The 27,221-nt window shown below is 39.5% G+C and overlaps 1 protein-coding gene across 7 annotated transcripts in view; it reads left to right on the top strand.

The window, feature by feature from the left end:
- The window catches only part of Synd (protein kinase C and casein kinase substrate in neurons protein Synd), a 246,705-nt gene that overhangs the window by 124,292 nt on the left and 95,192 nt on the right, over positions 1–27,221 (top strand). Inside the window, exon 1 of one of the 7 annotated variants that reach the window (XM_083129510.1) lies at positions 9,012–9,240. The exons of the other annotated variants lie outside the window; for them this stretch is intronic. The gene's annotated coding sequence lies outside the window, so the exon portion shown is untranslated. Of the gene's footprint in view, positions 1–9,011; positions 9,241–27,221 lie in introns of those variants that run through there. 7 annotated transcript variants of the gene reach the window in all.

The following is a 27,221-nucleotide window of genomic DNA, read 5'->3' as shown; positions in this document are numbered from 1 at the left end:
TATATAAACAAATAAAACAAATGTATTTATTATTATTATTATTATATCCTTGGAGAGACAGGATCCACCAAATGATAGAATATCCATCACAACTGTTTTTTGTCTTTTACATTTGACACAATTAGTGCACCGAAATGCATATTTATATAATTCATTATATACTTTTATACACCTCGTTCAACAAAATGCTTTAAAAGTTGGGAGAAAATTTCAGCCATAGTCAGTGGCGGCGATTGGGTTCCAAAACGGGGGGACAGAGACACTTTACTTTCCCTTGGTAGATAAGGTTTAGCATAGTGCGGGGGCAATAGTGGCAAAAAGTGGGTGGGGGCCAACTGCCACCCCCAATCGCCGGCACTGGCCATAGTGATTGTTGTGTGCCCTCTTACCTAAAGTATAATGTTCGATTTAACGCATTTCTTTACTTCGTCATTTTGTTCGAGTAATAACTAACTCGACTTTATTTCGTATTTCTGTTATTAACATTAAAGTAACAAACTTTTTTTTAACTTGAAATGAACGGTGCCAATTTCCCAGAGCTGGTCGACGGACCTGTTCGATCTCCCTCTCGACGCCGATGGATCAAAATCACTATGTCCCTCCGCCGGGTATCGAATCTGCGAACACTTGATTACAAGTCGACGATGAATGTAGACGTAGATTCGTATAGACAGCCTACAGCACACCATTTGCTGCTGGTGATGGCAGAAGTTCCTTCCAAGGAAAAGACAAAGAAAGCGGTTTGCAAGTTGTCCCCGAGAGTGGTGTCCGATCGTGCATTGCATAGTTCTTCATCCTCCTCTCTTACTCTTAACATACATACCACACAACAAGGGCAAAGAAAGCTGCTCGAGTGCCAATGGAAAGCTCATATAGAGGTTTCGACTGAGAGTAGTGCCAGGTTTCAGGGTGTATACTCTGCATTGTCATTGTCAACAAAGATGCCAGAATATTTTCGGAGTACTTTTGTACTTGCCGGCCCGTGGCGGATTGGTTAGCACATCGGGCTACGACGCCAGGGGTCCCGGGTTCGAATCCCGGCCTGGGCATGGATGTTTGTAAGTGTCCATTCATCAATTTCATCACATAATCACTCATCCCCATCCTCGCAAATTAGCCAAAAGTGGTCCAAAAAGCGAAGTAAAATAAAGTAAATCAATCAATCAATTCCGTAGTTCGTGACATGCGCACAGATGTGTGTCAGTTTAAATTGAATACACGTTACTGAGTATTTTGTTACAAGATAATATGTATAAATTTACACCAAGGGGTCCCGGGTTCGATACCCGGATACCAGGGCCTGCCAAGTAACTTTTTTTATTGGATGATGCGTGGTCCACCCATCAAGTCCCATTTCCGCTACTTCTTCTTTTCAAGTTGCTTCCCAATTTTTCTCACGGTGCTGGGTCAACACTGGGATTTTTGGGCTCTCACCGGGAATCGAAACCGCTGCCGCTCGCACCAACGGCGAGAGCGCTAACAACTTGGGTACGCGGGAGCCTCTGGAAATGCAGACCCTCTCCTCGTTGTGAAATTTCACCTGATCATTTCAAAGTTCAGTTGCAAAATTTTTCCACAGTTTCAAAGTGTGTGTGTCATTATCATTACATATTGATAGCGAAATTATTTGAGAGGAAGGGGTACGATGTTTCTGCCAATACGGTTGCGACCCCCTCTTCTTGTACCACCTTAACGTGATACCTGGTCGTGGGCGATGAACTATAGTACGGCCAGCTTTATTCCCGGCCTCCAGTAGCATAAGAGCGCGGGCAGATTTCAAGAATATGCTTGTCAGATTGGCTGTTTCGAGCGCCTTCTGTGACTCGTAGGAAAGGCAACCCCGCTATTGACCAATCACGTCCCTTAGTTCTCCCAGTGGGAGGGTTCACGCAGAAAACTACAACTGCTCTGGTTTGAGTGGACTGAAAATTGTTTGGATTTCAGTAAGGTCATTTTCAAAATCGATTTATTCGGTTTCAAAGCAGAATAAATTTCAAAAAGTACTTTCTTTCAAGCCATTCAATACCTTGACGACTTCCAAACACAGAATCTCGTGTATTGCGCGCAGTTCAGGATGCAGTCACGATTTTGACACTACTTTAAAAAAAATGCACTTTTCTCTTAAGATTACCACAAGGTCCCTTCGAACTTGAGGTCAGTAGCATGATGATAAACTGAGCCAGAGTAATGCAGAAGTACATGTCCTTCTTTTGAAGTTTTTTTTTAGACATTCCGCAATATTCCTTTTTGTTCTCTCTTGTTCTTCGTCGCGACTGCAAGACCGGAAATTGTTGTTCATGGCTTGCGATGTGAGGATGCCTGGTCCACTTTTCCTCCAGGCAACAAGCTGCAGGAAACGCGGATGGCCAGCGAGTGGGTGGGTGATTTGCTGCAATAAACATGAAGGAACCGTAAAATGGGGGCAAGTAACACTTGGGCATTCTTCTTTGTCAAGAGCTGCAAGGAAGACTACCAGAGTTTTTGTGTGTGTGTGTGTGTGCAAGACTCAATTGGTAGAAATTCTCTCGACAGACAAGATGATTGAATTACGACGGTTTTTCTAAAGTTGCCATTGCGATGTAGTGCTCTTTTTCCCGATCCTGTTAAACTGAAACCATGCAAAGGTCAAGTTTTGAGTTCACTTTAGACTTAGAGAGCTTTGTGAGGACTGGACTTAAAATTTAAAGCAGGGTTGTTAAGGGTCCAGGAATTTTAACCTAAATTCAATTCAATCCGGTCCAGGAGAGAAAATCAAGCCTAAATGGGTTCTGGACCGTAAATAACCATTGTGCGAGAAAAAAGGTCCCGGTCCTGTTACGGAACCCAATAGAACCCATTAGTTTTGTTGATTTGGTTTATTTCTTTCTTTGTTTGAATTGTTGTTTTTAAGTCCACTTTATGCATATATAGTCTAATCGGGACTGGACCTACAGTTTAAAGTGGGATCTGAACTACTACCTGCATCAGGTATCGAATCCGGGACGCCTCTATTACCATTATGTCATCGGAGAGACCCGAAAGTTGAATTGAACCACCGAAATTTAGAAATCTATCGAAGCACCCATTGACTACAGGAAAATATCGTGTATCCCAAGATATAGACAAAATTATTTTTTTTCTTCATATTTTTCGTATTTTGCATCCCTTTTCTTAAATTTTTCCTTAATCTCGACGATACCGTTGAAGTGTTGATTAGCTACACGAAATACATGCACACACAGAGAGAGAGAGGGAGGTTGGTTGGTTGGTTGGAAAGCGATTTCATTTCCGTTCGTACCTCTACGTATATTATTAAAAGTCATTTGTGCAGCATCTTCAATAGAAATCGCATGTCGATTGTTTTGAAGTTCAGGGGGCAAGTTATTTGTAGAAGCTACTCCAATAGATAGCATTGGTTGCCATGGATATGCTCTTGTGGACGTTTGATTGAAGAAAGGATTCACCCAACGTGGAAACCGACACAGATATAATGGAATAAATCAGGTATCAGAATGAAAATGTTCTTTTTCTTTCTTCAGCGCGTTTCGTGTTTTATAGTAACCTTTTTCTTTTCAACCAGAATTTTTCCACTCTTGGTTGATCAAGAAATATCTGCAATCTTTCGTTCGTATCAGTGTTCATGAGCTTTAATATTGTCATCTTTTTCAGTAAAAGCTGATAAATGTTTCAGGTTACACCACAAGCATCTGCGAACACATGTTATTTTTTCCCTCTTTTGTGTCTGCTAACGGTATGGGCTATTCTGATGAAACTTCGACCGCAAATGCAATGCCTTTTCTCTCCACCGTTCTTCCAGATGTCGGATTTGTGGTAAGAACTGCGGTGGTGAAAAAGAAATGGAAGTGAAGCTGTTCCATGCCTACCTAAAGGGATTTAAAATATTGATGCTTAGGAGTAAAAATCCTGTGAAGACGTTTCATGTCTTTGAATGATATGTTAAATAAATTATGGAGACAATTCTCTTGTCTCGTTTAGATAATTGTGCCAGACGTAGACCTCTGCTCGAAAAGAATGACGAGAACGAGTTCAGACCCTTCCGAGGTTTATTCACCGAGAATTTCGTCTCGTTCAAGAGTTTAGTAAATTTTAATGTACAGTGTACGCATACGGTCTGTACTATATGATATATGGTTCTGTCTAAATCAAGACTGCTTTTATATGTGACTTGTTTAGGTATAATTAGCTTCTGTCCGCTCTAAGAGTGAAGTCAATGTAAACGAATACACGTGATTTGTGAGAAATCCTATTGGTAATTTCAATAGCAGTTGTTCAGGAAGCTCGATATTAGCATGACCCAAGTATGAGTAAATCGAGGAATTCTCTGAGCACAATACTCGATTTGTTCTTTTTGCTGGAACCTTTGAAGGAAAATTGCCATTTTCATTGGTAAGTGGAGTCTTACCATGACCCAAGTTTAAGTAAATTTTGTTCTTCTTACTGGAACCTTTGAAGGAAAATTGCCATTTTCATTGATAAGTAGAGTCTTAATATGACCCAAGTTCTTCTATCTGGAACCTTTGAAGTAAAGTTGCCATTTTCATTGATAAGTAGTCTTAATATGACCAAAGTGTAAGCAAATTTTGTTCTTCTTACTGGAACCTTTGAAGGCAAGTGCCATTTTCATTGATTAGCAGAGTCTTAATATGACCCAAGTATAAGTACATTTTGTTCTTCTTGCTGGAGCCTTTAAAAGAAAGTTGCCATTTTCATTGATAAGTAGAGTCTTAATATGCTCCAAGTTTATGTAAATTTTGTTCTTCTTACTGGAACCTTTGAAGGAAAATTGCCATTTTCATTGATAAGTAGTCGTAATATGACCCAAGTTTAAGTAAATTTTGTTCTTCTTACTGGAACCTTTGAAGGAAAGTTGCCATTTTCATTGATAAGTAGAGTTTTAATATGATCCAAGTTTAAGTAAATATTATTTTTCTTACTGGAACCTTTGAAGGAAAATTGCCATTTTCATTGATGTAGTCTTAATGTGACCCAAGCTTAAGTAAATTTTGTTCTTCTCACTGGAACCTTTGAAAGAAAATTGCCATTTTCATTGATAAGTAGAGTTTTAACATGACCCAACTTAACTTAATCGAGCAATTCCTCCAGTACAATGCGGTAGGTTAGGTTTGTCGCTCTTGCTGGAACCTTTGAAGGAAAGTTGCCATTTTTATTGATAAGTAGAGTCTTCTCAGCTCGATATTAACATGACAAAAGGTGGTTATTTTTTATATGCAGCCAGTTATCCACGCTATCATTCGCTGCGTGCATGGGTACAAGCCAGCGAAGCTTACCATCGTACCCATGAGGTAACTGTTCTTCCTTTTACAACTTCCTCGACATACCTCAGTGCACCTCCTCGGTGAAACGTCGCGTTTAGCGTTGATGCAATCTCTGCCAGCGCATCGAGGTCCAGGATAACACTCCGTTGCACAGGGCGATGCGAGATAACGCTGAGGATTTACTGGAGACTCCAGGCCTCGTGTGGTACACCGTGTGAATTTAATAGTTTTGGAGCGCGTAGCACAGGCTTGTAGCGAAGTTTCTGTGTCGTTTTTCCTAAGTTTTGTGCTCTGGTTGCTATTTTCAGGACCATCGGAGCACTAGGGTGCATATCGCTCCCCCACTTTGCCCATTTTTTCGTTTGTACAAAACATGGGTTTTGATGTTTCATTTAGTTTCATGTTGTTTCGAATTGTTTTTTTTTATATAATACCCATAAATTACTACGTTGAGGTTTGGTACCGGTTTCTTATAATCTTACCCAAAAAATAAAAAAAAAAAAAAAATCGCTGTCGGTAGCCTAGAAATTTAAATCTGTTGACCGGATGAATTAATCGATTTATTGACCGATTGATGGATTTTTCAAATGGATTTTTAACAGTTGTTTATAACTTGGAGCAAAGGCCGACCTCTTTGGCGGAGTGGTTTCCACAGCACGCTACGACGTCAGGGGTCCCGAGTTCGAGTCCCGGTCTGGGCACGAGCGTTCTGTGTGTGTCCATTCATCAATTTTATCACATCACTCATCCTCAACTTCGCGATTAGCCAAAAGTGGCAGAAAGGCAAAGTAAAATAAATCATCCATTCATGCAACGTGTAGAAAGAGCGACATAAAATATCCAAAAATAGAAACCAACTAGCATCACCCTTTTTACCTACCAAAGGTTTTATTGTAGCGGGAATTCTTCTGCCATTTTTATTACCGTGGTTAGTACCGATGCCCTGTCTCTCCGCGTACATTTGGCCAATCCTTTGAGTTATTTTTACATGATGAATGCTAGGTGGTTTAAGGATCCCCAGGAGAAGACCTGTTTCGAAGGTCGGCTGGAAGTTTTCTGACGATTCGGCATATTTTACTTGCGGTGGTTACAAAGTCGTGACTTGCTGTACATCTCGGTGACCTCTTGACCCGTTGTTACTCGGAATCAACGTGATGTCATCACATTCCTGGCTTTCCATTTGCTCCTTGTTTTACAATATGGCACTTGGCTTCTGAAGATTCGTTTCTTAATATATGGATACATATACGCGTATTAAACTCAACTTCAGCCCTCTATGGCAGTGATTCTCAACCTTCACGAGACCGCAGCCTGGTAAATTATTTTTTTTAAAAGTCGACGCTCCGATCCAAACAGTTTTACTAAATACCTATTTTTTAAAACTTTGTACACTTGAAATTAAATACTAACAAATAAATTATAAAGATTTTATCTGGGTTTGTTGGAAAATATAAAATTAGGTTTAAATTAGTTGCCAATCACTGGATCTAATGAACTCTTAAGGTTTCCCCAGGCCAACATTATTAAATAAATTAGCTAAGTGCTGAATTTCATTGGCATGTTGCGTTTTGAACACCTACAATTCCAATTAATGCTACTTGTGAAACCAATGGCTGTGTTATTACGCTCGGGAAACCGCGGTGGTATTTTTTTATTATAATGTTGCTACTTGGAAAAAAACTGTAGTGAGATAATATTTATGCATTGTAATTCACAAGTTTTGTCAGCTGAACAGGGGAAGCGTGGCAGAAACACTTATCATATTCACACTCCATATATTTATACATGCAAAGTACGTATTTTGGTTAATGAAAAATGGTACGGAAACTAAAATGATAAATTTCAGAACCTCTCGCGATCCAGCATCAGAAGTGATGCCAGGGTCGGCTTTTTCATTGGGTGGCGCCTGGTCAGCGCATCGGGTCTTATCACCGTTGTTATCTTGCTTTTGTGACTGAAGCCCGCTACTTTTACAAGTAGTTGTCTCAATTGTCCCCAAGACTCTGGGTCAACGCCTAAATGTTTGTGGTTTCCACCGGAGTTCTTTCAAGAATCTTGAATCTCCAGCTTGTTTTTTTGGTGTAAAATAGATTTTTAATCATTGCCGGCTTTCATATATTGACAATAAGGGGTGCCAACTTTTAAAAAACATAGGGTAGGCTGAATTCGAAGATTTGTTTTATAATTGTATGCAGTAAGATATGTCATAATAGCCCGAGGATTTGCCTTAAATTCATTTTTCGTTCCTGTGGTTAGCACAGTGTACTACGACGTCAGGTGTCCCTGGTTCGAATCCTGACCTGGTCATGGATATCCATTGTGATTTTACCTTCATAATTTCATCTAAGCATCAGTCATCCTCATCTTCGCAATTAGCGAAAAGTGAATCCTTTTTGCTCTCTTGGCCAGAAAATGTAGCCTTTTTACGTTTAAAAACAGATTCAGGCAATTTTTGAGTGGAATACAAGCATTTTGTGGTAATGTTTTTGCCTATTTCGAAGATAATCCCTTTTTGAGTACCTAATGTGGTAAGATGATAATCTGCCGATGTTTATCAATTTTAGTGCCTGATATGTATTTTTCGGTCTTTTTTGTGTGCCTATTTTGAGAATATAACACCTGGTTATAAACCCTTATCCTCCCTTACTTTCTTCATAAGGATGTGACCAGAGATAGTGTAAATAATATAGAACACTGAAAAGTATAATTTTCTTCTTTTAAGCGCGGCGATCTTATTTGTAAATAAAATGCAATAACAAGGCAAATTATTGGGTGGTCTCGAGCTCCACGGGCTCATATAATCTGGCACCACTGTCGACAATCCGTATATCAGAGTTTAAAAAATTGGTGTCGAACGTGTACAGTGGGATGCACTAGTATTGCTCGGCAAAATGTCCATGACTATTTCCATTAATTTTTCTGTTCCATCCTGTGTGTTTTTAACCGATGGATTTTTATGTACGCTGATGCAGAAGTTGTCAACAGCTTGTTTTGAGTTTTCTTTTAATTCTTGAAACTCTAATTGGGTGAAATAAAGTGCACGAACATGGCGATGGACAATTTGCACGGTAATACTCATGGATCCAACTGTACATGAAATAGGGTTAAGCCGATGCCGATACCAATGTTTTGGAAATTATGCACAATTCGAAGTTTATTTTCATTTTGCAGTTGTGTGTGAAGAAGACTGAATTTTGTAATAACACGACATGTAATTTAATATTCTGATGTAATTCTCAAATATCTTGGAAAATTGATGCACATAATTACAATGGAATACTTACACTAATATTAATATATATTTTGAACAACTTTTAATTATTACAATTTTCAGGCGTCGGTATCGGTGAGAATCTGCACTGCCCTGTAAATAATCGTTTTGAAGTTACGTCGTTAGGTATTGATAGCGAACGTATTTTGTTTCTAAAACGGAGTAAATACGATGAATCCGTGACGAACGAGTATCCACGTACATGCAATTTCAGATGTGGAAGTACATTAACATTTTGGAATGACGTATTTTGCTTACCTATACACAACAATATGATGATGATCCATCCGTTCCCATGCTGTACGTCTATAGTACGCGATGGGATCGTACCCCAGGCAGCTGCTCGAAGTAAAGAATGCCAACGCTGCCAAATAAAAAACGAAGAAAAAAAAGGAGGAATCCCTAAATAAGAACCCACTGCGCATGCGCGAGCAGTTCGTTCCGTGCCCTCGGGCTAGTCGCGTACGATCACAAGTCGGGAGTTGTAGTTTGTGTTGGAGATTTGCGCCGGCGTATGAGAAGTGTGGAAAACAATCCGTGTGGCAGTGTGGGGGTTTTGCGTGCAAATAGTGTGGTGTATTGAGGTTTCGCGTTGTTAATGTGGAGTGTTTTAACAATGGTCGTCGTGTTTCCATGCTGTTTCGAGTGTGGGTCGCCGGTTCTGATTCAGGCTTAACGTAATGGAGTCCTTAGGTAAGGTGTTTCTTTTATTTTATTAACCTTTTTTAAAAAAGTGCTTTTCAAGCAGGCATAGAGTTGTAGTGCATTTCGTACTATTTCTTGACAAGCGAAGAAGAGTTAGTTGGGAAATAGAAGAGCGTGTATTTACTAACTAACTTGTGAACTCAAATACAATGTTGCCAACCTTGTGTAAAACTTCACTAGGAATTTTCCGGTACACCCCCTCCCCCAGCTCAATGTTTTCCCACGACTTGAACAATTGTTGTGATAATCAGTGTTTCTCAATAATAGTCTTGTTCATGTTTGCGCAAACTGTTTGTTTCTCCTTTGAAGTTTACTTGTGTGTGGACATTGGCCAACACTAGTGCCAAGTCTATATTGGGTCAATGTTGCTGTTGGTTAGGAACATGGTTGGCATCTAAAACTGAAAGAAGGGAAGAGTTGAACATCAGTTTCACGGTTTCTCCACATTTTTCGTCTTTTTTTAGGATAGTGTCAATCAAAACCTAATCCTTTCTTATAACACTATATGCAGTCTGCTAATGCTCCAGCAACTTCTAGCTTTCTCATATTGTTCCTCTTTCTTTTACGTATCTCCCTCAGCTATCCATATAGATCTTGAGTTTTTGATATTACTGATTGTATTATCGTATTGACCATAAAAATGTGTAGTTTTATATGCTTAAATGACTTGTTTCAGTATGTTATGCACCACGGCGAGCTATGCATGTTCTCTGTGACTTTTCTCACACTCTCCAGGCAAATGCTGAGATTGTACCTATAACAAAAGCCACAGGCTCGTCCTTATACTTCCTTGTCTGTTTCTTCCCACTTTTTCTTTAAAAACGTCACTTTTATGCTTAATGCTAGGGAACTTATAGGGACTAGACATACAATTTAAAGTGGAATCTGAACCACTGTGCAGTGTGTCTCCACCAGGACCGAACCCGGAATTCCGTGTTTACTAGCCGGCTCTGTCGTCTCACACGTTTAACCTAATGTCTACATAAGCCAAACAATCTCTATGTTATCAAAAATAACTTGCATTAGAGATTCTTTACGGGCCTCCCCGAGCGCTGTCAATTTGTAATCAAAGGGTCCCGGTAGTCACACGGTGGTTTGAAACCACAAAAATGTAGGTCAGGTTCTGATTAGCCTATCTGAGCATAAAATTAACTTTAGACGAACATTTTTCAGGCGTGTGACTTTTGTGTATCCAAACACACGCAGATCATACTCAATGTGCTGAAATCATTTAAAATATGATAAGAAACAAATAACCTTTCCTCAGACAAGGCTTTGCGGACCCGTAAGGGGGTTGGACCACGGGAGTGACTTTGTTGGAGACTCGCATGTATTTACAAATGACATGAAATGCGAGTTTGCCAACCTCCGTGGCGGAGTGGTTATCACAACGCGCCACGATGCAGGGGTCTCGAGTTCGAATTCCAGCCTTGGAATAAAAAGTAAGGTAAAATAAACCGAATCAATCAAAGGATGAAAGAAGTGCGAGGTTGTGTTGAAAGGAGAAACGTTTCTTTGTGTGTGTATAGTAGTATATCGGAGGTAAATAACCCTTTGCCTGCCCCTTCCGCACACGTTCTATTCTGGAGTGATCCATATCACAAACACACCCTTTTGTCGGTTGCCGAACCCGGAATCTCTGGGAAGTGAGGCGATGACCGTAGCCTCGGGATTGCACTTTCATACAACCACTTTACCATAGGTTCTTTTGCCTTTTAAAAAAAATTTAGCGTCAATGAAGAATGTAAAGGGTGTCCAAGTTACATGTATCTCCCTTTAGAATGTTTCTCAAAGCGCGATTCGCGGACCACTGGTGGTCCACAGTGTGGTTCCTGATGGTCGACGGAAAGGCAAGCCTTCCAAACAGCCACGTTTGAAAGTAAAGTTATTCCCAAGTATCTATTGCAGTAAAGGTATATGTTCATGTAAATTTGTTTTCCATTTCGGTCAGGCGAGTTCTGGCAGGTGGGCTCATATCCAGTATGATCCTTGGTGGGTTTGTCTTCGGTGTCCTGTGTGTGTGTCCGTGTGATTGTTCCTTCGCCCATTTCACATGCTCGTCCTCAAGCCAAAAGTGGGAGAAAAGCGTTAGTTTAAAGTGTTTAAAGACACTGGTGATCATCAAGGAACGGAATCATGTAAATTACCAAAAAAGTGGTGCATATGTAAATATGCATTTAGTTCTGTTATTTTAATCAAAATGTAGACTTAACAAGTTTGAGAAATGACAATTGTCATCAAGCCAGCGGCTCACCTAGCTAAATAAAATGTATTGGGTTTGCACAGGGTTTGCATGACATTAATTGTAATTCAAAATTCAAATATGCTTTATTTTTTACCAAAACAATGGGTTACCTAACTAATTTTCTTTTAAGTGCCGAACCGTTAATCTCCTCCTGTTTTCCCTAAAGACAGATTTATATTGACTGAAACTGCATTCAATAGCCCATGACGTAACGGGAGTATATTTAATTTAAAATATTCTATGGATTTCGCCGCGAAAGCTTGCATTTTCCATTGTTGACAAGAATGTTATAATAATAACAGATGCATTGTCTATTGTCAAGATTGAGAATAGCGTCCAAAACGAACAGAACACAGATGAACGAAAGTCATTTGGTATTTAACACAAGATGAAAAATGTAGTAGTAGCATGAATATAGGATATATGTAGGAAAATGTTTGAAAATATGGAAATTATGTGTAAAAATAACTAAAATGTGTAAAATATATATAAAAATAAAAATACGTAGTATATTTCGATCTCACATAGCACAATTCTCAAGAGAATTCAAAATAACATTGATTTTAGCACTATGAAGATATGTATTTACATCCTTTCCCTGGTGTCCATCATCATATAAGATAAGATGATATAAGTCTTATATAACAGTTCCAGATATACAGGGGAATGCACATTAAATTTCCCAGCTCTGCGTGTAATGTTTGGTGGTGAATTAGGAAGCAAGGTAAGTAAATATCTAGCAAGCATAACCTTGCTGTTTCGTAACTTCTATTAACAGAAGTTTTCCCTGCCTTTTAGCACGTTGTAAACGGCCACGTAACATCCTTTGCTTGTTTTAACGTCCCGTGCATAACGATCGTAAAGGTCGCTATGCTGATTGCATATTTTCGCCTTGTTGAGGTATTTGTTCATTTCTCTCTTCTCTTCCGCTTTCTGGAAGAGGGGGAGTATACTTCGCACGTGAACGAAGCAAGCTTTAATGAATTAAGCTTCCGTATCTGTTCATTAGGAGGATGGCTCTAGGGGGAGAAGGAGCATGATTTCCGTATGGATTTGGTTGCCCATCAGTGAAAGTAAAACCGGTTGATGATTTATCCTTTTAGTCCTTGCAAAGTGACTGTATCATCAAGTAACAGCGACTTATCGGATTTATAATTTTTTCGGAAAATGCAAGCTCATGGTTTCATTTTTAGCTGTTACACCAGTTCTACCTTTAGGTTCACAACAAATTACATTTTTCTGAATGTAATTTTCAAAGTAATATGAAATTAAGGAGCGTATATAATGTGGTAGACTTCATGAAAAACACACAGATATCTTTTCAGAAGTGAACAATACAGAGGTGCAGAATGGTCAATAAAAGTCAGTTTTCCATCTTGATCTGTAATTTGTCAGCGACAAAGATATGATTGTTCACTAGAACCAAATTCTGTTAGTAATCGTGCATATTTGTTTATAGTTACAAAAATAAATAAATTAAACTGACAGAATTGAGTAAAGGATACCAAACTTTTTGTTTACCATTGCGGAAAACTTAATCAGGCGTTTTCGTTAATTCAAACAAATCCATTTGTGTGCGTGTCTCTCTCTCTCTCTCTCTCTCTCTCTCTCTCTCTCTCTCTCTCTCTCTCTCTCTCTCTCTCTCTCTCTCTCTCTCTCTCTCTCTCTCTCTCTCTCTCTCTCTGTCTGTCTGTCTGTCTGTGTGTTTTATTTTCATTTTTTAAAAAAGATGATAAGAAATTCCGTGCGCGCTTGATGAGTAGCCAGTTGCAAATTTGACCATGGAAAATTCGCAGTTCCCCATTGCACTGTTCTGGGTTGACATTTGTCAGCGGTGTGCCCATTGGTTTTTAGGGGTTCTAATTCCTTTTTGCCCCAGATTTAATTCAAAAAGTGCAGGATAATGGTAAAATATAGCACCGATCTAAAAAAAGAAGCCACAATACTCCGGTTTTCGGTTACAGTCAAGTCCCCTTCATTCATAAATTCCTGGTCTCTACGCTAGCATTATAATCCTCTGTGGGGTTGTGTTGTCCATGCTTGTTTGGGATTGTCCCTTCATCTTATAATTGTTAAGTAATCAGGCAATCAATCAACTAATTAGAAGTGGCATTGACAGATCAGACCTAAAAATGTCGTAGGCACTTACTAGTGGTCCATCGGTATATGAGCACATTGAATGCTCGACCCACAACCATTGAAGACGTTTGGTTCGACTCAAGCTAGGAATGGGTATTACTTTGGGTGTCCTTTTATAAATTTCGTCTAATCATCCTCATCGTCCCGATCAGTTCGAACACAACGCCAAATCAGAAAAACTACAAAAGACACATACAATTAGCAGTATATATGGTGCGGTTACCGTGGTCACACAGTTGAAAGCGCTGAATTTCTGGTTGTTTACGCTCTTATCGCAACTCCCGTTATTCCTAGCGTTAATAATCGTCTTAATTAGAATGGATAGTGGTCGTGTTTTCCCGAGCGCGTGGGCAGGCAGCACCCGGTACATGCGGAAGTGAATTCGCTCTTCACCATTCAGTGGTCGTCCTTCCTCGTCGAAAGTCCTTTGGCATTGTTGGCTGTGCACGACCATTGAAAGTGAAGGTTGCGTTCGCTGGTTACATAAGTTCCAGGCATCCACTAAACTGGCGCAGCTTCACGAATTTCCTGGGGAGTTAGATTGTTTTAGAGGGACAGATGGAAGGCCTGTGTTGCTGCAGCCATGAACCTTCGGGTTTAAGAAGGCTAGAGAGTTAGTTAGATTGTTTTAGTTTATTGTACTTCGCTGCCAATTGTTGCTAACCACGAAGATGTTTGTATTGTTTTGATACTAGTACAAGTCTCCAGTGAGACTGGGTATATATTTACAAAACCTTTGTCACTGAACAAGCCAACGAATTTGGAGGGGGGAGACCCCCGAAGTAAGCCCGCTTCCTCCCGCATACATTCGAGGGTATGCGCTTATTTATACCAGGATGTCCGAATTTAACGGTTCCCCCGACTTTATTTTTTCTATTTATTGCAATTTGATTGCATTTTATAATGAGTATAATAATAAATTACAATGCTATACATAAGCTTGATTTGATTGATTGATTGGTTGATTTGTTGTTTCAAGTCCACTTTATGCACAGTAAGGCTAATCGGGACTGGACCTACAGTTGAAAGTGGGATCCGAACCACCATGTGCCTCCACCGGGCTGTACGTAGGAATATATACATAACATAATTGGTGTATACAATACATTATGTGATATCTGAGGATGCAAGGTGGGTGATAAGATGAAAGAGACGACGGGACAAACACATGTGGACAACACACAACGAAGTCCCATGGAGGATTATATTGGCCATGGGTCCAAACGCCAGTCTCGTCAGTGTGCAAAATGCAGTCCACGTGGAAATTAGGTTCTTGACATTTGGGTGTCGAGAAAGGGCCACCCCCCCCCCCCCCCGCACCCCAAAGAGTTCTATAACAACAACCCAGTTATTATTAGCCAGTATTTGTTACTTGCGAAGATGAGGATGTGTGATAAGGTGAAATGGATGAAGGGACAATCACACACACATACAACACAACACAAACCCTGCAGATCCAGGCGCCAGAGCCTCGTTGCTGCAATATTGCAATTGCCGAGGGTCCGAAAGCGAGATGGGCGTTTGGGTGCCTTCAACAAAGGTCACCTCTTACACCACTCGGAAATGACACATGTTAGTATTTCAGATATAAAAGACTGGTATAGAGCAAATTCATAAAAGTGGGCATATTGGAAGACCTTCCATAAGTAACTTTTTTCCATCAAATTGTATGGATCCAACGAGTTTATTGTTTCACTTCCGTTTTTAGCATGCCCATCTGCTATCAAACTTGAATTTGTACGTAGATCATTCGTAACACCAGTGATACAGGATTTTTTTTTTAAATATTGAATTTAATAAGAATATGTTCAAGAGTAAAAACGTTGAGGATTTACTTTGTTCTTTACAAATAACACAGTACATTTTGGTGACCAGAGTTTTTATTTTTTTTTTATTTCAACCTTTGCGCGTGCAAAGATATTTCGCAAATTTGGTAACACCAGTGACAACATTGTTTCCTTCAATTTATCTACCAAGTAAGTCACACTAACTTAACAGTTATAAAATGGAAGGAAAATGTAACTCGTGACAAATAATTGGCTCATAACCGAATGGCTGCATTACACATCAGATAACATCTCGTCAAGATGATGGTATAATATCGATCAGTCCGTTCGATCAGACATGAAACCTGTGTGAGATTTTGTGATGGTTTCTGACGACACCCATGATATGTAGAAATATGGAAGTTGTCAAATCAACTAACTAACCACGGCTTATAGCGTGCGTGTTCGTAGCAGGGAGTCGTAACGTAACGAAATGGAACGGTATTTTCAATTACGGTTTCCGTTACGTTACAACCAGAAACAGAATAACTTTTTTCGTGAACAGAAACGTTACCTCAGGTATATGAACATTACGTTACAGGTGTGCATAACGGTACCGAACCATAACTGATCTCTAAAGGAGTAGGTCTTCACGTGACACTTTAACGTTACATCCATTGCCGGCAACCAGTAACGTTACAGGGTAAGAAAGAGGTTCGTCACGTATTGACTAGTAACTTTAGTGTATGTGGAAAGTGATAGTAACGTTACAATTAACCAGTAACTTAATTGAGGTCACGACTGTAAAAACGTTACACTCCTTTTTTCAAAGAAACAACGTTATTTATAGCTGGTATCATACAGACGTTCCGATGTGCAATACCGTGTCCGATGCCGTGTTCCGGAGAGAATAACATAGGTCTCTCGTATAATTGTGCTCGTTACTTTTGTAACGTTACAGTTCTTTTCCTCCACAAAAGTCTGTTTCGAAAAAGTGATACACATATCAGTTACGAATAGCAAATACCGTTATCGAAGGCGTTTTCGAAGAAGCCTCATAATTATGATCGGCAGCATACTAACATTACAGTACTTTGACCCCTTGAAAGTCACTAAGTTATAATACGTATTTTCGTTTTGGATGTCAGTGAAAAAATTAAATTGTAAAACAAAACGTTTGAAAACATCCGTAAACAAGATTTGGAGTGACAAAAGTTCTGGTTATTGGAATTTACTGATTAACTATGTATTTATCACAAATATATTTATTTTCTGCATACTTAATCACTTTATGTGAATTTGTTCTAATTTGATTATTTATGCAAGATGAATTTTAACATGTGCGTTCACTTTATACGATAGAAAAACAATCGTTTGTTGAGGGAAAACGTTTATCTCTCTCTCTCTCTCTCTCTCTCTCTCTCTCTCTCTCTCTCTCTCTCTCTCTCTGTTTACATGTGTTACATCCTTTTTTTTTTTTTTAAAATCCGTTGTTTGGCGATGAGAATGATTCGTGCTTAGATTAAGTTGCTGAAGGACGAACCATGGTCGAGCCAAAAAATCATCCGTACCACGCGTTCGTCCACCTAAGCGAGAGGCAAGCTTTCTCCTATCGGAAGACGAAAAATAATTGCTTGCTGCGCGACCTTGAGAAGGCGAACAGAACTGATAGCAGCAGCACCACGCAAAATCTGAATCCTGAAACTTTGTACACGTGACCTTCGAACACGAAGCATCCGAGTAGACAACGCCTTGGGGCAATATGAAAGGCACTTCTGGCAAGTAGAAAATACGTAGAAACGAAATGTTAGATGTAATTGTTGTACGAAACAAACGAAACCGCGTTTGTGCAACTGGTCTGTAGCTAGACAGGGCCATTGGACTCTCAAGAAGGCAAGAATTGTATGGAAAGTGATTCTCAAAACTAAGCAAATAAAAGGACAGTATATTTTATCATTTACAAGGGCCCTCATCCGCTTACAATTCCGCTTACAATTTTGAAAATTACTTTCAGTAATTCTTGTCTTCTCGGACAGGAGGTGTATTAAACTTTTTGGTGTAGAAACAGACAGAACGCCCGCCTACCTACCACGTTTGAAAGAAGAGCATAGACAGACAAGAAAGTAATTTTCAAGAACGCAAGAATGGCAGTCGACATGGACATTTAGCAACATGTGACTGAGAAATACAATCGGAACAAAGGACAAGATTCTTCAAGAAACAGTAATTTTATAAAACTTCCTATCATTAACTCAGTTCATCCTTTTATCCTCTTTTGTTTGTTATACTGTTGTATTATTCATGTTTTATATAGCTTTTCTGCCACTTGTAGATAATCGCGACGATGAAGATGAATGATGATCATATTAAATCTATGAAGGGATGCTTACAAAAAAAAAAAACAGCCATGCCCAGATGTCTACTCGAACTTGAAATGTTTGGTACCGAGTGTATGAGTGGATCACTAAACGACTTCGGCCTTCGAGGCTACGGTTTCAGTTGCAACATGCAGTATAATTACGTTTCTACTACTCTGAATTGACCAAAGCATGTGGTATGTATCCTTCATTTTTCTTAAAAAGCCCCCTTCATACATGAGATACTACAAATAATTTCAGGCATACCCTCGAATTCTGATTCCCTGGCAATTTTTTTTAACTAAGTAATGAAATGACGTTTATATTCATATTAGGCCTACGACTAGCTCGAACTAAAAACTCTTGTGAAATAATGTGTATATGTTATCCTTGTGAAGTGAGGAACTTCATATTTTGCTAAGAAAATATATATGAAAAATTATATTTGTAGCTACTACTTGAAGAATTCAAATTATTATTATGATGGAATTTCAACTTACGTATACTCTGCATATAATGTGTTATCGGAGAGGAGTTTTTGTCTCGCAGTCAATTTATTTTTAGTTGAGGAACTCGAGAGTAAGTTGGAAATATATAATGACCCACGTTGTGGTGTGCTGTTCGATTAATCAGAATTGGAGTGAGAGAAATCTGTAGTTCATTCAACACGTCAATTTGTAACTGTGAATGCAAGTTTTCTTTGATTTAGCAGGAAATCAGTCTGCTATTGTTGTAAGTAATAAATGGAAATATATATATTTTCTGCTCGAGTAGGAATCCGCAGCCGTTATCCAATCAATCAGTTTCTGTGTGTGAAACTTCTGTCTAGGAAAGCTACATTCAATTTGCTTTTAATAACAGCAGCTTCAAAATAACCTATCCATTCTTGTCATGCCAGGTAATGTTTGATTTTGATTTGTTATATTTAACTTTGGTTTTATGCAACTTTTAGCTAATCGCGAAGACGAGGATGGGTGATGAAATGACAAAATTGATGAAAGGACATCACAAAGAAAATAATGCACAGGCTGAGATCCGAACTCGTGACCTGTGGCGTCGTATTGCACTGTGCTAACCACTCCGCCACGGAGCTCTGCAAAGTAATGTTTGACCATACATTGTTCATGAAATAAAAACGTAACATATACAGTGGCTCACATTAGTAATCGAATACGTAGCATTTTGCTGCATTTCTTCACAATATTTGAAAATTAACAACATGTACATAAATATAAACGATGGTGAAATATTTATACGCATTTCTTAAAGTTATATGTAACTTTTTTTTAATTTTGGGTGCGTCAGCACTTAGGCTATTTAGCACCCGCCACGTTATACGGGGTGCAGCCCCTTACCATAACAAATAACATAACTGTAATGTCGCATAAATGAAATATTAAAATATTCTGACTTAGGTTAAAAGCTGAGGCTGTAAAGAGGCACTCAGCACACATGACAGAAAGCAGGGGAACACACAGAATTATACTGGCCATAGGGCCAGTCGCCAGAGTCTCGTTAGTCTGCAAAGAGCAGTCCAGGGTGTACTACGTGGAATGAAGTTGAGGATTGAGTGTACTACGTGGAATGAAGTGGAGTATTGGGTGTAATACGTGGAAGGTCACCCCTTACACCCCTGTTACGTTTTCAAATCTGAAAAGAGTTATTTATGTTTGGATGTGAAAAATGAGATCACTTTAATATTCAGACAAATCGTGAAAGCCTTCTGTTTCTGTTAATCTACGTTTCCATTCTGACAAGTTCCAGACCCATGACCCGCAACATGTGCCGGCGCATGTTGCGCGTCATTTAGTGCACTGTTTCCAATTCAAAACTACTTCTGCAAAATACGCCCGCAACAACACCGGAGTGCAGGACCTGATTGTAGCGTTGTTCCATTGTGCTTTAGAGTAGTCAGTGTTTCTTCTCTTGTATTGTAATAATTTGGTGGTGATTTAACTTGTGTAAAGATGAACAATACAACTATGGCGGGTTTTGTGGTTATGGCAGGCGCGTACCATGAACTTCTAAAAAAAAAGAGGCGAAAACGACCTAGATGGTGGATTAGAAGTTTTCTAGCGAAAAGAAATTCGGAAGGAGCGTATAACTCGTTAACGAGAGACTTACGTCTTCAAAGTGGATACGAAAACTTTGTAAGAATGACTGCAAGTGATTTTGCATTGTTATTAAATCTTGTTGGACCACAGATTGTAGTCGCGTCGTCTGTTTCTACTCTAGTGCGCATGCCCCAGGAACTTGCTGCAGGCTGTTTCCATTGTCCGCGGCGCATGTTGTGCGTCTTAATCGTTTGGGGCAATTTTGTCCCCGGCACTTGCGCCGCGGCATGTTCCAGACAGTTTGCATTTCAACAAATGCTGGGCACATGCAGCGTCGCATGCCGCGCGTCATGTTGCGCGGCAAATTTGTGGTAATGGAAACGGGGCTTTACATACTTTTTTACCGGTCAACTACAGTGCGGGGAAGGAACAATTGATGCTACTTCCTGACTACATTTGTTACCAGTAGCTGCATTGCTCCCTGACTGAAGTACGAGAAAAATGGGTAACAAAAACAAAAATACAACATTTGACGAACGGCAGTTATTTATTTTTACCGTACCTAACCAAAGGGTGCAGGTACAGGGAAATTGAAAATGTTAAGTACATGTAAGCGTACCGTGGGTGACGCAATAAAACGTAATGAAAAGGAAAATGAGGTAGATTCCGTATCTCAGAAAATTCAACCAAGAGAAATAGGAGAACGAAATGAACGAGCTTCAGTATAAAAAATCAAGACCCTTTCCTCATCCCCACCCCCTTTCCAAACCAAGGGCTCCGAAAGCAGCTGTGCAAGTTGGAGTAGGCATTGGGACAGCTGTACGGTTCAGTAGCGTTTCGTCCGAGTTGTAGTTTGTCCGAAAGCGAAATTCGTAGAATCATGCTACAGTTCGTCCGCGACGGTTTAATGAGTTGCGTTTCATCCGAGCCTGGCTGATGATGAGTCACACCTTCACTAACCGGTGGCAGCGGTGGAATTGGTGACCAGGATACCTCAGTTTACAACTTTTAAAACTACATTGCATAGACAGCGCAGGGAGTGCAGACTGAGACAAATTGTCAAGAGAGAGGTCCCGGGTTTGATACCCGGTAGAGGCACAAGTGGTTCGGATCCCACTTTAAACTGTAGGTCCAATCCCGATTAGCCTTAATGTGCATAAAGTGGACTTAAAACAACAAATCAAATCAAAACAAATCGTCGAGAGGAAGTGAACTTGGATCTAGAAATTTTAGTCATGGCAGATGGCAACACTTTCTTACTATCTGACAACTATGAAGGTGAGATTTGCAATTTCCAGAGGGAAAGAAATATTAAAACAACAAAAAAAAAATTCTTGGATGGAGCATTTAAAAGTGTTAGCAAGAGTTTGCTTCATTAAACACTATTAGGGTGGTAGCCCTCGGACGAAACGCGCACATCGCGCTGCGACGCCAAGGGTCCCGGGTTCGAATCCCGGTCGGGCTTGGTTGTTTGTGAATGTCCATTCATCAATTTCATCATTTCATCACTCATCCCCATCTTCGCAAATTAACCAAGAGGCACAAAACGCGAAGTAAAATAAACTAAAATCAATCCAATCCAATCGGACGAAACGCTACTTGGTCAGGTAACCGTAAGCTGCCTGTTCCTGGAATTCGGAAGCGATACGCTACGCCATGTGTTGTACACCCGAAATGGTAATCTGGTGGTTCAGAAAGCGAAGATGAGTATGAGCGACGAATGCTGAAACTGATGAAGGGACACTCAGAGAGAACACTCATGCGCAGGTCGGGATTCGAAACCTGGACCCCTGGCGTCGTAGCGCGCTGTGCTAACCACTCTGCCACGTAATATTTTTTTTTATTTACTCATTTTTAGCTACTTCCTTTTAAACTAACTAACTAACTCTCTAGCCTTCTTAAACCCGAAGGTTCATGGCTGCAGCAACACAGGCCTTCATCTTTTCCATCCCTACCGATTTCCTTTAGGTCCATCTCAACGTTGTCCCTCCATCTTCGTCTTGGCCTTCCTATAGGTCTCTTACCATCAGGTTTCCCAACAAGAATCCTGTAAACTCCTCTTTCCTCTCCCATTCGTGCCATATGGCCTGTCCACCTAAGTCTTCTTGATTTAATTATTCTAATAACATCTGGACGTGAATACAAATTATGTAGTACTAAATTATGTAACCTTCTCCACTTACCTGTCTCCTCATCTCTTTTAGGTCCAAATATTTTCCTAAGGATCTTATTTTCAAATACTCTCAATTTATGTTCCTCTTTCAATGTAAGGGACCAAGTTTCACACCCATATAATACTACAGGCAAAATTACTGTTTTGTATATTTTAACTTTTAGTTTCTTAGTTATTAAATGAGAAGACAAAAGTTTATGAAGAGAGAAGTAACATGCATTTCCTGAATTAAGCCTACTTTTTATTATATTAATATAATTTTCATTTGTTAATATTACTCCTAAGTATTTGAATTTGGAAACTGGTTCAAACGAGTTGTTATCAATAATTAGATTTTGATTATTACCTAACCCTTGGTTTCGACCTGTAAGCATATATTTAGTTTTCTCTTTGTTAACTTCCAAACCTATATCTTTAGCAGTTTTGAAAAATATTTTAGCATTATTCTTAATTGTATTTATATCATCCCCTAATAAGTCTACATCATCTGCATATGCTAACAACTGAGTCACAACATTTAATTTTAGTCCTTCGTTAGTTTCTTTTACCTTCCTAACAGCGTATTCTAAGGCAAAATTAAAGAGCAATGGATATAATGCATCTGCTTGTTTTAACCCATCATGAATTGTAAATTTGTCAGACACATTAATACCCACACGAATTTTACTTTCTGTTTCACTGGTGCATACTTTTATCATATTAACAAGCTTTTTAGGTATTCCAAACTCGACTAATATATTATATAATTTATCTCTTTTGACCGAATCATATGCTTTTTTTAAATCAATGAATAGCTGATGGACATCTTGATTATATTTCCACTTTTTTTCAAATGACTTCCTTTTACCTACGCTAAAAAAGAAATGAAAAAAATGAATGTTAGTCTTTTTTTTCAACATGTCCATTGAGAATGTAAATGATCTGTCCGTTTTTCATTTTGTCAGGAAACCTTTTAAGTTTGACATTATAGTTATTGGACCTCTGTCGCCATTGCACTGAAAGTTGACATCATTGCAAAGGCTGATATATCTATCTACCAGATAGAACACTGGAATTGAATGAGATTAGGTAGTTGTTCTGTAATGGAGATAACACAATTCCATTATAACTTTGTCATTCGGTAAAATAATCGATTACTTTGATTTCACTATTATTCAAAATGTATCTATCTGTTAAAAGCAAAAGTAAGAACCGAAGTCCACCATGCCAGCAACACTACTACTTCTAAGCAGCTCCCACAAGTGCCTGAGGTTAGAATGAAAGTTTGTCTTGTTTTAAGTTCACTTGTATGCACAGATAGGCTAATTGGGAGTGGACCTACAGTTTAAAGTGGGAAATGAACCACTGTACCTCCACCAGGAATCGAACCCGGCTTGAATGCAAGTGGTTTCTCATACTCAAATGGCAATTGTAGTTGATTAAGGGAAATTATAGGCTGCAATTGTTTCATCTCTTATCGTCTGATGTCTACATACAAGCAATTTTGGTATATTGAGTGTGTTTTTCGTTCATCTACGCAATATGGCAGCTGCCACGAGAATGCAAACTCAAGACAGGCACACAAATTTGGAAGTTGTAAATACTGTATAGATGAATGAAGAGGGCAAAATTTAAATAACACACAAGTATTGCTTTCGAATATCTTAGCATGCTGTGGAGCAAATTGTGGTTTTGCATTAAAGGGAAGACACGCGAATACCACTACTCACTCGTGCATGCAGTGATCGAAGTGGTAGTTTGTAGATAGGGTGGAACGAGCCTTGAAAATCGGTCGGGAAGTTGTTTGTTATTGTTTCACATAATTTGTAGGTAGTCACACGTAGTCTGAGAAACAGAAAAGTCACACTGTTCGGTGAACAATGTATATAATTAGTGTTTTTATCTTGTTTTCCATTTTTGTATATAATGTGTGAGTTATTCATGTGAAGTGTGTGGGAGTAAGAAACTGCAGAATCTCCCGTATTCTTGATTACGGGAACTTACACCCACAAGTAAATTCGGGAACGTCCCGAGAGTTGAGCCAGGCACTTAGCTTGGGCGTTGCCACGAGAAAAGAACAGTCGTCATCAGAGTCGTCGTGAGAAGAACCGTGTCACACGCGCGCGGTTACAAGTGCGTTGTAGAGACAGTCTACAGCCGAATAGACAGTCCTTCGTGTATGTTGTTCAGTTATTGTATAGTCCTTCGTATATGTGTATTATAGACATTAAATGTATGTATATATCGTCTTTGTGCGTCTGTTACTTAACCAGACACCGTGCGGGAACCGACGCATTTAGGATAATTCGGGCCAGGGTGGAGTTCAGCCAGTTAGCCAATGTAGTGCGGGGCTTTCTGGAAACTGACACTCAACACACACATACAAGAACCTTGCTTGCAGGCCACGGACAATAAATAATCTTCATGGGTAAAAAAGTGTAGCTTTCCTGGCGAAGTGTTCTCGGCTTGCGAGCCAGCTTAAATCGGTGTTAGCGTCCAATGTTTCGAGCGCATACATTGCTCCCATCGTAAGGTAGAGAGCATCCTGCTTAGAGCAATGTATGCGCTCCAAACGTTGGACGCTAACGCCGATATAACCTGGCTCGCAAGCCGAGAACACTGTTCGAATCTCCACAGGCATATAATAAGAATGTATCATACCCAAATGACACATCTGGCGTAATACCTAACGTGCCAAATTTTGGAAAATAGGAGCTGATAGCGTGTGTGAGAACCAGAGGGACTTAACTCCAATTTATCAAATTTATAGGAGAGGAAATAATGTATTCTTAGGAATATGACTCTTAAACGTGACTTACAGATAAGAATTAGAAGTGGAAAAATGTCGATTTACTCCAAATACTCTTCAGAGGATTTTTTCTAACAAAAGTGAAAACAGCATTATTGTAGTTACGTTCCTCTGATTCCCGTAGGACGATAGGTGAAATACATTTCATGAGCGATGTTTGAAAGAAGTTGTGTTAAGATGTGAAACATGTAGCCCACAGCCATGCTGTATGAAGAAAGCATAGAGGATAAGCTCCAGTCACACATAATGTAGGCTCACAACAAAGATAGCGGCTGAGTGACCTAGCGTAATGAAAGGCAAAGAGAACAGTTAATCATTGGAAGAAACAATGAGTTTCATGTTTAAGATCATTCTACCATGTATAATTAATGCAGTTGCTTATAAAAATAAAGATGGTCCAAAATGCTTCAAAGTAATTTAAAATATGAGCCGTTGCGGATACGAAGGGCGAACTCAATAAAGTGCATTGTGAGGGAAATGACTTTCAAGTTGCCAGACACACTGCGAACTCCATAAAAAACTTTGAAAATCACGCATGAAACATTCCGATCTACTGTTACCAAGTTTTTGTGGAGCTCGAACTGTGCCTGACAACTTGAAACGCATTTCCCTCACAATGTACGTTTGTTGAGTTCGCCGTTGGTATCCGCAATGCCTCATATCGTCTCTAGGAAACACCATTCAAACTAAAAACCACGATTCTCATACTAAATAGAAGGCATTTTCACCACATACTTGAAATTAGTTTGAGAAAATCTAAAATATGAGGAATTCCTATCCCTGTTCTCGTGTTGATATTTCCTAGCAAATAAGAGGCTGTCGCGGTTTATTGCCGCGCTATACATTATACTCCGAAGTCGATACCAAAGGATCATGGACGTCTGCAGGGTTTTTTTTTCTAGGGAGGGGCAAGCAAGGTAGTTTTTTTTCAGGGGGTCAAACAAGGTGCATGTTCCCCCATAACAGTGCTGTCTCCTCAAAAACCATTGCTTTAATTTGAAGTTATCATGTTCATGCAATAATTAACATATATTATTATAGCTAAAATGCAATTGCGCGATATATATAATTTTTGGTCGACTTCATTTTCCAGGTGGGTCGTGTCCTTGCCTCTCTTTCGGACATTCATGCAAAGGTTCTATTTTTATTTCGCGTCTACCACTTTCGGTTAATCGCGATGATAAAGGATGTGATAGGTGATGGAAGTGGTATAAAGACAAATGACCCATCCATATTTTCTAATCCGACATTAGACTTCGCTAACTAATTTGCCACGGGATCGGCTTCTTCGTGTTTGTCTGCTCATCAAATGATTGATTAGTTATTCAAACTATATACGCTGTAAAGTTATATAAAATAACGAAACAGAAAAAAAATCCACTTGACGTCTTGTAGTACTATCATCAACTTACAATTTCATGCTCTCAAATCCACACAGAAAACTTCTTGTGGCATTGGTTTTACGGAATGGCCTTGGGGAATAAAGTACGCCCATTTCCTGGTTCAGCTCGAAACAATTCAGGTGCCTTATCGAAGCTGCTCTTGAGCACGCAGGGTTTCTAACCTACTTCGCCGTAATTCAGTTGTTGTATCTTATTTAATATGGCACAGCCAACCGCAGATTAAATAGGAGGAAAAAGATTTTTCCTACGGAAAATAAGTTGGCAATGCTGAGAACACCGAGGCATTCTTGATAAGACGCTTGAGGAGGGTCGAGAAAACTTTCCTGGAAAAGCGCAACCCCAGTATCGAAGGTCATGCTACACGTGGATTGGCAACTTTCGGGAGCATGCTGTCTGTCTACACAATTCTACCCAAATACCTGTTTGCTCACATTTTATTTTTCAAATGTAGTTCTGACATTGTAGTCATTTTGCAATTATTTTTATTCGTTCTTATTTTGCTTTGCTTTTATGTCACTTTTATAATTAATCGAAACTATGAAGATGGATGATAAATAGATTAAATTGATGAAGAGACACCTAAAAAAGATATTTACAGACCAGGACTCGAACCCGGAACCTAAAGCGGATAGGTTGGGGGGGGGGGGGGAGACCGTCAATAACTCCCGGCCACGAACTGGCTTATAATTTTTGTAATTTCTCAGGAGTTTTTTTTGTTCTGTTCATGCATTCGGAAACTTAATTTGTAAGTGACACACTTCGTTCGGTGGGGACAAGCCACGTATTGTTTGAGAAGAGGGACACATCTCGTTCATATACTAGATACAATCATGGACTATACTTGAAATGGCCTCCCCGATGGCGCAGTGGTTGCGTCGTCGCCTAGTAATCAAGGGGTCCCGGGTTCGATACCCGGTGGAGGCACAAGTGGTTCGGATTCCACTTCAAACTGTAGGTCCAGTCCCGATTAGCCTTACTGTGCATAAAGTGAACTCAAAACACCAAATCAATCAATCACATACTTGAAATGTGACATGCTAAACA

This window comes from Lepisma saccharinum, chromosome 10, assembly GCF_977018435.1.
Source record: "Lepisma saccharinum chromosome 10, izLepSacc3.1, whole genome shotgun sequence".
Lineage (NCBI taxonomy): Eukaryota > Metazoa > Arthropoda > Insecta > Zygentoma > Lepismatidae > Lepisma > Lepisma saccharinum.
This window is presented reverse-complemented; position numbering and strand designations above follow the sequence as displayed.